This window comes from Drosophila teissieri, unplaced genomic scaffold, assembly GCF_016746235.2.
Source record: "Drosophila teissieri strain GT53w unplaced genomic scaffold, Prin_Dtei_1.1 Segkk5_quiver_pilon_scaf, whole genome shotgun sequence".
Taxonomy (NCBI): domain Eukaryota; kingdom Metazoa; phylum Arthropoda; class Insecta; order Diptera; family Drosophilidae; genus Drosophila; species Drosophila teissieri.
This window is the reverse complement of record NW_025225019.1, coordinates 503,798-515,887: the sequence shown is the minus strand read 5'-3', so window position 1 is coordinate 515,887 and position 12,090 is coordinate 503,798. Positions and strand designations below refer to the sequence as shown.

The 12,090-nt window shown below is 40.2% G+C and overlaps 1 pseudogene; it reads right to left on the bottom strand.

The window, feature by feature from the left end:
• Positions 1-5,372: 5,372 nt before the first annotated feature.
• LOC122625740 lies at positions 5,373-10,737 on the bottom strand (annotated as a pseudogene).
• Between the last annotated feature and the right edge of the window lie 1,353 nt (positions 10,738-12,090).

Sequence of the window (12,090 nt, the reverse complement as noted above, 5' to 3'; positions counted from 1 at the left end):
ATTTTGAATCTGCTTGTAGCATTGATTTTTATAGTTTGCGTAAGTGCTATATAGAGCTCTTTATTGCAAGGTATGGGACTTAAGTCCCCCTCTAATTCAGTAATAAATAAATGAATATCATACTTAGATAAATTATGGAACACTACAGGAAAGAAAGGGTCACTTAATCTAAACTTAGGCTTACAATTTCTATGGATAGGACCTACGTATTCTCCAGAAAATTGATCAAGATTTGTCCAGGTCGTCGCATTTATTTCTTTCTCGCAGGCGCAACATTTCCCTTGAAGCTGTTCATCGAAATGTCATCCCTCGGTTTTTGGAGTTAACCCAATATTTGTAATACAGGCTTAAAGTTTTTTCTTTAAGAGTTTTACAAAATTTTTGTATGCAATCAACGCCTATAAAATTATAAAATTTAAATATGTTAGTTAAATATAATTTTATAAAAATGTTGTTCTATCACTTCGTAGGTCCACAGTTCGTTAAGATTAGGATAATCTTTATGGGCAACATAAAAGATACGGCACAAGCGTATGCTTTGTACTTGCGTGGTTGACGAGGAAGCAGAAGAATTCAAGCATGTTTTGTAATTTCAAGAACAGCCTCAATGTCTGCATAAATTACCACTGGAGGAGATAATTTTTTTGTGATATCCTTTAAACGATGTTGTCGTATTAGGATCGGGATAAAATGAGGACACTTTTCCGCATTCCAGTTTGTTGTGAGTAGTGCTTTTCACGTGATAACACTGAAGACAGTTCTCACAAAAATATCCTCCCGATTTTCCTTTAGAAAATTGTGAAGAGCATAATGTATAAAGATTTGTTATATACGCATAATGCATAACGTTTTGGGTAATATTATCGATTCCCAATATATTAATGTGATTCCGTTTTCTTTCTTTTGTTTTAATCGTAGGACCAACATTTTTTCACCTGCTTCATCAATTTCATAAATATTTATACTAAAGTTGACATTGTTTTTCTCAAAATGTCGAACTCCTATTTTTTCGATTGGAAATTAATTCCCGAAAAATCTAAAGTCATTCCGCCATACACAATAGTTTCATCATTAATATTAATGTTATAGCTTTGAGGCTTTGTCATCCTTTCTCTCGAATATTTCCTTTGCTGGGGGGTTGTAAAAGTCCTATTTTCATGGTTTTGATTAGCTATAAATGCTAGTATACACACTTGAAACAAAATACGTCGGCATTCTGCACGTTTATTAGCGCATTTCGGGCTCTTATTTTTTGAGGAGCTTTAATGTATCCGCTGGCAGGAATGTTTTCCAGTTTTATTATAGTAGTTTCAAAATAGTTAAAATTTTTAATAGCCCAGCCTGAGTCTTTTTCTTGAAATTCGCTGCTTAATGTAAGTAAGCAATCTATGGCCGAATTTAGCTCATCAATAATATCTTCATTTATGTATACAGATTTGTAGGCAGTTTTAAAGTGCTTCATTGTTTCCACTGTAACTCCTTCATCTGTTTGCTTTATATATGTACCATATACACTTAGGTTAAATTTAATGGCTCTGTAGTCTATCATACAATGCTTTATAACTTCAAGTATATCTTTTTGACACTGCTGATAAAACTCTTTTAAATCAATCATATTATTAAATTGACTATCAATTCGATATGATTTTACGGGAAATGTCGTCTCTGATGTAAGCAATATGATATTCGCATTGTTCTTAACTTCTCTGGCCGACGCATTTTTATGTATATCGGTCAAAATATGTTGACGTTCTCTGGATGCCGAGTACTTTTCACCGCAAGTAGGACATAAGAGTTCCCTTCTTAAGTCAATTTGTTTTCTTTTTGGGGGGTTAGATATTTCCTTATCCTCTTCCATCCTCAATCGTTTTATAGACTTAGCTGATGTCATAGGGCGGTCTTCTTCATCCAGTTTTCCTCTACCCATTAAAATGCTAAATGCATTTCGGGGTCCTTCACAGCGTTGGTAGTGATCATCAAATTCACAATTTTTTACTAGATTAGAGCATAAGTCACATCTAATGTTAGAGTTTAACTTTAAAGCCTCGCAGGCTTTACTGGGTTCTGAGCACTTCGCGTAATGAGAGACAAACTCACTAATTTCGATGCATTGGTTGCACAAATCACAAGCCACTGATGATTCCATTTTGAATTTTTTATAAATATATTTTATTTATATATTTTAATTCGTTTTTAAAATTTTTCACAGTAAATGGTTTGAGTCCACACAAACAATTAAAACGGTTAGACGTGATATCCCGAGCAAGTTCGACCGAAATTATGTGTATTATAAGAATGCAGTGCTGAGGTATTATAAGAACTGATCCTGAGCAATTTAAGGGGATCCATTTTTATACACGAGGATTAGAGAGTTTGACATCTACAGGGGGTGTCTACTCTTAGAATCCACCTGATTGGTTCTCGATTTAAGGAGCCTTCACAGACTGCAGACTGCACAGACTGCAATGGGGAAGTCAGAAAAGGAGGGCGAGCTATGGGTTTGGATGCAGGTAAATAGCCGCTTGACTTTCTCGATAATAGGTTCAAAGAGTCATAAATATTTGATTTTATGGGGTCTCCTAGCATAATGAAAATGGAGACAGATCACAGATAATCTGAAATACATATCTCTGTAGGGAATTATTTCGGATGACCGCAGTCAGGGGTCATGAAATTATTGGTGACTACTAGTCATTGTTACTTTATAAGTAACATTTTGCAAGGCATACATTTAAAACGTGGGTAGCCTTAAGCTGAAAGTCGCTATGACTTCAGATTGTTTAGATTTTCTTCTCAACGGCTCCATAGCTTTTAGCTGAAAGTAGCTGGAATATACGGGAACGACGGTTTTTTAACGGTTTTATGATTATATGATTTTTTATATATACGTATACACGACCCTATAACCAGTTTGTTTGATATTTCTAAATATTTCTCAACTAAGAATCCAACCACCAGTTACCTTCCCAGAAAATTGAGGACACAGTAAGGTGCATAGCCTTGATCAGAAATCTCACCCCCACCCTTGCGATCATCCTTATGACTGCTTGTGTGCGCAGGTACACCCCCTTCCAAGATTGCTTGTGCGCGAAGAAGTGCAATTGTAATTTTGAGAGTTTTTATGAAAAGTCGTATTTTTAATTTCAGAATCGTGAAAAGCATACCATTGGAAAGGGCTTGAAAAATCCTTTCCAATGACACCCAATTTACAAAAGTTTTTTTTTTAGATAGGGATCCCCATAGCATATACCGAATCGGCGGTTTTGGCCTGTTTTCGGGTAGTAGTGGGAATATACGGGAGCGAGCGTCTTCACAGCAGTCTCCCCGTTTGGCGCTGAGGAACACAAATGTAAAGTTATCTCTCAAACCTATTTAAAATTATAAGCAACTCTTCTATACATAAATATCTACTCGACGAAGTAAAATCAATACGTAAAATTACACTCAACCCCAAAAGGGATCTCTCTAGCTCATTTTTCCTATACACCGTTTACACACAAACCTTCTAACAGGATTTTCCTGAAACCTAATAAGTGTTCTAACAAGAATGTTCCAATAAGAATTGCATTATCCAACTAAATGCGTCTTGACTAATCATAGGTTCGTGTCTCCGCTAAGTACCGCCGCTCCCGAACCGCCGCTCCCGTATATTCCCACTACTACCCGAAAACAGGCCAAAACCGCCGATTCGGTATATGCTATGGGGATCCCTATCTAAAAAAAAAACTTTTGTAAATTGGGTGTCATTGGAAAGGATTTTTCAAGCCCTTTCCAATGGTATGCTTTTCACGATTCTGAAATTAAAAATACGACTTTTCATAAAAACTCTCAAAATTACAATTGCACTTCTTCGCGCACAAGCAATCTTGGAAGGGGGTGCGCACAAGCAATCTTGGAAGGGGGTGTACCTGCGCACACAAGCAGTCATAAGGATGATCGCAAGGGTGGGGGTGAGATTTCTGATCAAGGCTATGCACCTTACTGTGTCCTCAATTTTCTGGGAAGGTAACTGGTGGTTGGATTCTTAGTTGAGAAATATTTAGAAATATCAAACAAACTGGTTATAGGGTCGTGTATACGTATATATAAAAAATCATATAATCATAAAACCGTTAAAAAACCGTCGTTCCCGTATATTCCAGCTACTAGCGACATTCGAGGGTTGGTGCCCTACTTGGACAAGCACGGGATTCTGCGAGCCTACGGCAGAATCGATGCCGCATTATGCTTGTGCAGGATGATGCATCAAAACGTCGATGCTACAACTGCGGAGATCCGGACGAGATTCTGTTGCTTTGTTTACGTGCTTGTCGACAAGGGCGATTCATCTGGAGTTCATGACCTGATTCAGGATGAGTTGTCGAGCAGAAGCATACAATGGATCTTCAATTGCCCAGTAAACCCGTCTGAGGGCGGAGTATGGGAGCGCATGGTGCAGTGCGTCAAACGAGTACTGAGTCATACCCTGAAGGAAGTTGCGCCGAGGGACCATGTATTGGAGAGTTTCCTGATTGAGGCGGAGAATATTGTCAACTCGCGTCCGCTTACCCACTTGCCTGTGGACGTGGATCGGGAGGCGCCGTTGACGCCTAATGACCTACTCAAGGGAGTGGCCAATCCGCCGGATACGCCTGGATTGGATGCGGAGCTTACCAAGGAGTGTTCTACGAGAAAGCAGTGGAGGATTGCTCGCCTGCTACGAGACCGTTTCTGGAGGAGGTGGGTCCTGGAGTATCTACCTACGCTTGTGCGCGGCGAGAAGTGGTGCCGAAGAACGAAGCCCATCCACCAGGGTGATCTGATCTTCGTCTGCGATCCTGCCTTGCCCTCGGACGCGCCAAAGGTGCGCGTGAAAGACAACGACCAATCGAGAACAATGATGCGACCCGTCTCTAAACTTGCCGTTTTGGATTTGAGTGAAGCTGTTCTTCACGGGGTCGGGGATGTCCCGGATCGAACATTGTAATCGATAGTCAGTAATTTTAATTTATCTTTGTATTGTGAACTAGTCCGAATATGTTAGGATTATTAGCCAAATGTGTGCAGGCACACTGATTACCGCCATCGCAACTTGTCACTAAGCCGGGAAAACCTAACATTTTTATTATCGCGCGAAAGCTCGGAGGACACACTGCGGTGAGCTAGGGATAAGTTAGTTCCAACTGTTATAACCCTTAATCCTTACAGAATAAAACGAGCCTACTACCACGGATTAAGATTACCCTTTCTTTCGGGATTCATGGTGGAGTAGCCGTTTAAGGCAACTCCGTTCGCGCGACGACACTCTTTATTTAAATAGTTTAATTTGTAAATACATGGTTTTATAAAATAAATTAAAATAGATAACAAGCCAAGCTTGTGTGAAAAAATTATTAAGTACAATCCTTAGCCTTTTGTCCCGAAATGCCTAGCAGCTCCTGATTTAGAGTCCGGAGTTATTGCAGCTTGCCACAACCGCAAAGGCCACGAAAGTCATCTAAATCGAGAGCCGAAATCATGCCACCACCTAGCTGCGTGCTCTTAATGAACTGAGCTTTTCTTCGAATAGTTGTCACATCATCGTATGATATCCACTGGTTGCCACTGTATGCATAGGATCCAAATAGTCCTTCTTTATCCCTCACCACTTCCCAGTCACCGTTACCGACTTTTTCGCAGATTTTATAGTATGCCAAAAATCCATTTGCTCAAGTAAAGGTTCCTGCCTTGCCCGGACCCACTGTTTTATCATTTAGGGACCGGCGATTTTGGTCAGCCAGCGTGAACGTCTGACCGTATTGGCATTCCCATAATCAGCTTTTCCCTCGGAATACCCCGTAGTAGATGCTGAAGTTTCCATTAAGCTTTAAGTTTGCGTCGTCACCCACTTTTTGAAAGAGCGGGGAGGCTTGGCCGGTCCGCATAACCCAGTGCCCGTGAAAGTCGTACGTCATGACGGCCATCCAGTCAATGTGTGGAGATAGCTCAGACACGTTGTATCCGGCATCAATAACCATTTTACTGGGCGAGACTGCTGCCGAAAGAATAAGGCCTTTTGCCTTAAAGGCTTGCGACAGTTCCTTGACAAGAGCAACAAATCCTTCTTTTTCCGCGGGATTACCTTTGTCACAGTCCACTTGCCAGCACAGCGGGAACTCCCAAGCTAGGTCCAGACCCTCAAAACCGTGTTTTTCTAAAAAACTTAACACACTTGCGACAAAGCGCCGACTGTGGATTAAGTACAAGGCGTGCGTACTTGCTGCCCATCGAGTCCTTCCATCCACCGATGGCTAACATGACTCGAAGCCATCTTAGCTTGTATTTTACAACACGCTCATAGTAACGGTTGTCAATATCGGTCCAGGAGTCATCCGTTTTAATGATTAACGAGTTGCTATCAAGCACCGCGAAGCCGTATATGATGTGGGTGCACAAGTTGGCTTCTATATCCTCAGGCACATACTTGCCGTGGGACTGGCGATACCATGCCCAGTTCGTAAAGTAGCAAACTATTTTGTATGCATTATTGGTAATTGGAGGCTCTATGATGGCGCTTGTAGGACTGGAGCGATTTATCGCTGGCACCAGAGTTCTCTGGCCTGATTGCAATGAGCATTGGACATTGGTAGGCCAGTCGCAGTAGTTCTTATTCCATTGAAGTCCCACAGGGCAGCTGAAAAAATAAATCGATAAATACAAAATAAGTTTCATTCTTTATATTTGTTACTCTATGAAGCAAACGGTTAATGAGATAAAAACCAGGTTTTTTTTATAAAGATCTTTGCATAATATGATTTTAAACATATACAGACACCAAAGTCACTGTTTCCCGAATACGTTTATTGCTCATCGTTTTTTTTAAAAAGTGAACAGGTTTAAACAATTTTTATCGTCGGACAGAATTTAAAGCTAAGGGCGTTAAAGTTGTTTAAAGCATGTGTTGGGTCATGCAGCCGCCAAAACTGTGCAGTAGACTAATCTCATACTCTTAATATTGTAAGCCGAAGTGGTCAGTGGTAGCAGTTGCGATGCCCATAGTGCAAACCGCTGTTCTCGCACGCATTTATCTGTACGACGCTCATTCCTTGTTCTCTTTGTTATCTACCTACGTTAAGCTTGGGCGCTGCATTTCGGCTGTCTGTCCCGCCAATTGTCACTTCTTTGTTTTTCGGCAAAGACTCAACTTGTGCATTCGATATAGCTCTTTGTCGGCCCTAGCTGCCGTAAACAATTCGCAAAATAAATAGTATCGGAAAATAAACAAACTTTCTTCGGCTATTTATTATTCGCAACAGCTATTGAAAAAGCTCAATAGCTAAACATTGGTGACCCCGACGTGATAGTGTTAATTTGCATGCATTAGTTAATGCACTTATCCCGTTTATAAATAAATATAAATACATTAAATCGCAATCGGTTGGACAAGTGAGTGGGGATTTCGGTGATAGTGGCTGTGTTTAAGCGAGATAGCATTACATATATACATACATACATTGCTACATATATCGTTACGTGCATTGACTCCGCTTGCATTTTCGGCATTTGTTTTGTGCTCATCTTCCCGCTGAACCGAATTAAAAGCGATTTCTTGCTATGCCCGCTGAAAGTGACAAAAACAGGGTGACCTTTTTAAAGCGCAAAGCCAATGCGCTGTGTCGGAGCAGTAATTTATGTTAAAAAGAAATATTTGTAATTTGTAAACTTAGATGAAATGTAAACATAGCATAACAGCTAACATGAGAGCTTAATTGTAGTTGTGCTCACTAGATTACTCTTCTACTGAGAAGCTTTATCAGTCGTTTCGTGAGCATAACCGTGAAGCTTACTCAGTCGTAAAATTGAAGTCGAAGCCGCCGCTGCGCCCGCGCCACAGTCCAAATTTTCATCGCGAAAATTCTTCCGATTTTTCATGGCGCCCGAACAGGGACTACGGCTAACATTTGTTTAATTTTTGCGTGCGAAAAAACGAACAAAATAGTGCATTTTTCGTCGTCTCGGCACTTGTTCTGTTTTTTCTCTATTGTTGGCGAAATAACCTAGCTGGTGGAATTCGGCGAGTTTTTTTGGATTTGGAACAGGAAAGTCATTGGAAATTATGCCAAATAATAACGAGGTATTCAGTGCCAAAAATTAAAAATAATAAGCACTCCACTTTTTGTGTGTATTGTGTGCGTTTATAATTCTTGGCATATGTGGTAAATTGGAAAACCAATTTAAATCCCAAACAAACCACCACCCCCAAATAAAAAATAAAATAAAAAGTGAACTGCCTTTGACAAAACTTATGGTGTTAATTTCTGTGAAAATTTGAAGAAATTTATGTGCGTTACATACATACGGTCAAACTGCAAAAGTTCAGTAAACCTACATACATACAAATACATAACGCCAGTTTGCCGCCAATTTCGTTTCTCTTTTGTGCAGTGCAGAACAGTTATCTGTCTGCTATATACACGGTGTCAGTGGCCAACCATATATACCTCGCAAATTGGTTATTTTCAGCAGTACATACTGTGGCAGTGGCTCTCAAACCGTACATAGTGGAAAGTTCCTGCAAAACTCGGCAGTGAACTTAAGCCCTGCTCACATTTGTATGTACATACATCTATGCATTTGCTTGAACAATAATTCGATTTATAGTGAGATATTTGGCCTTATAAAATTGTATTACATTTTTTGAATTTCTCGGCGGTGTTTGTGGGCGTATTTAACCCGAAAGGGATCCGCTTAAATATTTCGGACAGTTTATGTGTCATAAAATTCCAATTTTGTGCATTTTCGGCTTTGGATATACCTATCAACGGTACATACACATACAAACTACACATTTTGTGCATTTCGGTGGTTCTTCGGCACAGTTAACCCTCATATAACCCAATAAAATTTATTGTTGAATTTGAATTTGGAAATCAACTTTTTTATATTTGGGCATCGATTAAAAATTGGTTTCGTGCGCATTTACGTGTGTGATTTAACCCTTGTTTCGGAAATTTACTAGTATTTGGACTATTTTTATTTATTCCAATTCATTCAAAAATGGAAAAAGAAAAGGAAGTATCGGCAAAGCTTAATTCTAAATTAATAGTGGCTATGCAAAATCACGATAGGGTTATGAGCGATATTGGACGTATGAAAACTGCATTTGAGGAAAAAACTATTTCGTTCGATAGTTTTCAACTGGAATACCGAATGCAACTTCTCGAAACATATTGTGAAAAATTACTGGATATTCAGTCAGACATTGATGTGCTAAACCCAGGAAATGATTTAAGAGCGTCTGTCGAGGATATGTGCATAATCACAAAGGCTTTATATCGGTCGGCAATGAGTCGAGTCGAGGCTCCGAGACTTAGTCACGGGGATAACAGTGGGTTTCGTCATTCGTCCTATTTACCAAAAATGAATTTGCCCAAATTCAGTGGAAAACATTCCGACTTTAAAAATTGTATAAGTCTTTTCGAGAGCTTAGTGCATAATGACCCGGCTCTAACAAATATCGAAAAATTCAACCATTTGCTGACATGTCTAACAGATGATGCATTGGGAACTGTCAAGGCGTTTCAAATTTCGGATTTAAATTATGAGAAAGCATTGGCTAGTCTGAAAAACGTTTACGACAATAAATGCTTGATTTTTTTTGACACAATTTCTCAATTGTTTGACCTCCCTCGAAACCATAGCGAAACCATCTGCATCAGGCTTGAGGTCCCTTATTGATGAAATATCGGCCATTTATTCGTCATTACAGTCGTTAGGTAGTGAAAAGGACATAAATAACGCAATTTTTATTCACATTGCAATGTCCAAGGTAGATCACACTACAAAATCCCGATTTGAAGAACAGCTTGATTATAACACGCTACCGACATGGTCCGATTGTGCGATTCAATTGAATCAAAGATATCAACATCTAGCTGCTGAGGAGTCAACCAAAAGTAAAGGGAAGCCTAGCCAAGCTTCCAATAAGGGATATTCCAAATCCTCCTTTTCATGCACACAGACAGACCGCAGACCGGATTCAAAGTGTCGATATTGCTCAGCCACAAATCACAGTTTAGGCAGTTGTCAACCTTTCATGGCTTTATCGGTGATTCAGCGGTTCGATTTTACAAAACACAATCGGTTGTGCATAAATTGTTTAAATCCAGGTCATCCAGTGAAGAAGTGCAAAGCAACAAAGTGTCGTGTTTGCTCTAAGCCTCACAACACACTTCTTCACAGATACGGGGTGGAGCAGCAACCATTTTCGTCGGGATCAGTTCCTCAAGTGCATGTCCAGGCACCTTCAGTAGCAGTTCATCTTAATAATCAAGCCCATTCTTGTCATGTTGCTAGTACTGACCAAGTTATTCTTGCTACTGCTGATAGTTTCAATTAGCACGAGCGCTGTTAGATTCAGGATCTCAAATCAATTTTATGGCAGAGGACTTAGCACAGCGTTTGCGGTTACACAGGCAAGAATCATATCTAAATATCACTACTGTAGGGAAAAACGACTCGGTAGTACGGCACAAAGTCCACACTTCAATTCATTCTCGCGTCAATGCTCATAATTTCGCTACCAATTTTTGGGTGTTAAGATCAATTTCATCTTATCAACCCGATCACGAAGTCAATTGTGCCCAATGGAAAATTCCGGCAAACATTGAACTGGCAGACCCTCGTTTTCACAAGCCCGCAAAAGTGGACTTACTGATTGGCGCAGAATCCTTTTTCGATCTTTTGAGCGTAGGCCAAATAAAATTGGGTTCTGAACATCCTTCACTTCAGAAAACTTTACTAGGATGGATTGTTTCGGGAAAGTTCACTCAACGCGCATCAAAGAACGCTCAGGTATGCAGCGTCTTTGGCAATGAAAATGTAAGTTCTCTCGACTCTCTTGTGGAACGATTTTGGGAATTGGAAAATGTTCCTGAGAGATCGAAGGCTGTTTATACAGCTGAACAACTTGCTTGCGAGCAGCATTTTGAACAAACCGTACATAGGCTTTCGTCTGGTCGTTTTGAGGTGAAGTTGCCATTTAAGAAAGATCCGAGTGTCTTAGGCTTATCCTTCGAATCGACAAAGCGCAGATTTCTTGCATTGGAACGCAAGCTTGCAAATAATCGCGAGTTACATGACATGTATCAGGAGTTTATGAGAGAGTATCTTAACCTCGGGCACATGTCACTGCTTCCAACACCTCCTCCAGAGAAACACTATTACATTCCACATCAATGTGTCCTGGGACCTGATAGTAGCACCACAAAGTTGCAAGTTGTTTTTGACGCTTCAAGTAAAACGTCAACCTCGATCTCATTAAATGAGACTGTAATGGTGGGTGCAACTACTCAGAGGGAGCTTTACGCCATTCTGGCAAGATTTTGTTTGCACAAATATGCCTTGACGGCGGATATCTCAAAGATGTATAGGCAAGTTAACATTGCAAATGAAGATAGAGATTTCCAACTTATCGTGTAGGGAAAAATCAACGCAAGCTCTCCAAACCTATCGCCTCAACACTGTCACTTATGGGACAGCCTCTGCTCCGTTTCTGGCCATCCGCTGCCTCTTTGAGCTATCAAAAATTTACGCTGAGTCACATCCTGTTGCATCAGAGGTGATTTCAAGCGACTTCTATGTCGACGATATGCTCACCGGAGCGAACAGTATTGAAGAGTTGGAAGTAATTCGCAAAGAAGTGACGAAGGTTTTGGAGTTAGGGGGTTCTCATCTAGCCAAATGGGCAACAAATCACCCAAGTTTGATGAACAACCAGGGATCAGAAAAATCTCTTATATTTAACACTTCTGAATCCGTTAAAACGCTCGGGATGAGATGGAACCCTCAAAATGATGCGTTTCATTATAGCTTGGAGGATTCGTTTCAGTCCTTACCACCAACTAAACGCAACATTTTGTCCGTCACAGCTCGTTTGTTTGACCCTTTGGGATTATTATGTCCATTGATTACACGAGCAAAAATCTTGCTTCAGGAACTGTGGCGACAGAAATTAGATTGGGACGAATCGGTTCCCATGAACTTGCATACCAGTTGGAACGAATTTAAGCAGAATTTACTAGCAATTGACAAGATCTCCATTCCGCGATATATCTGTCTGTCTGGCTATGA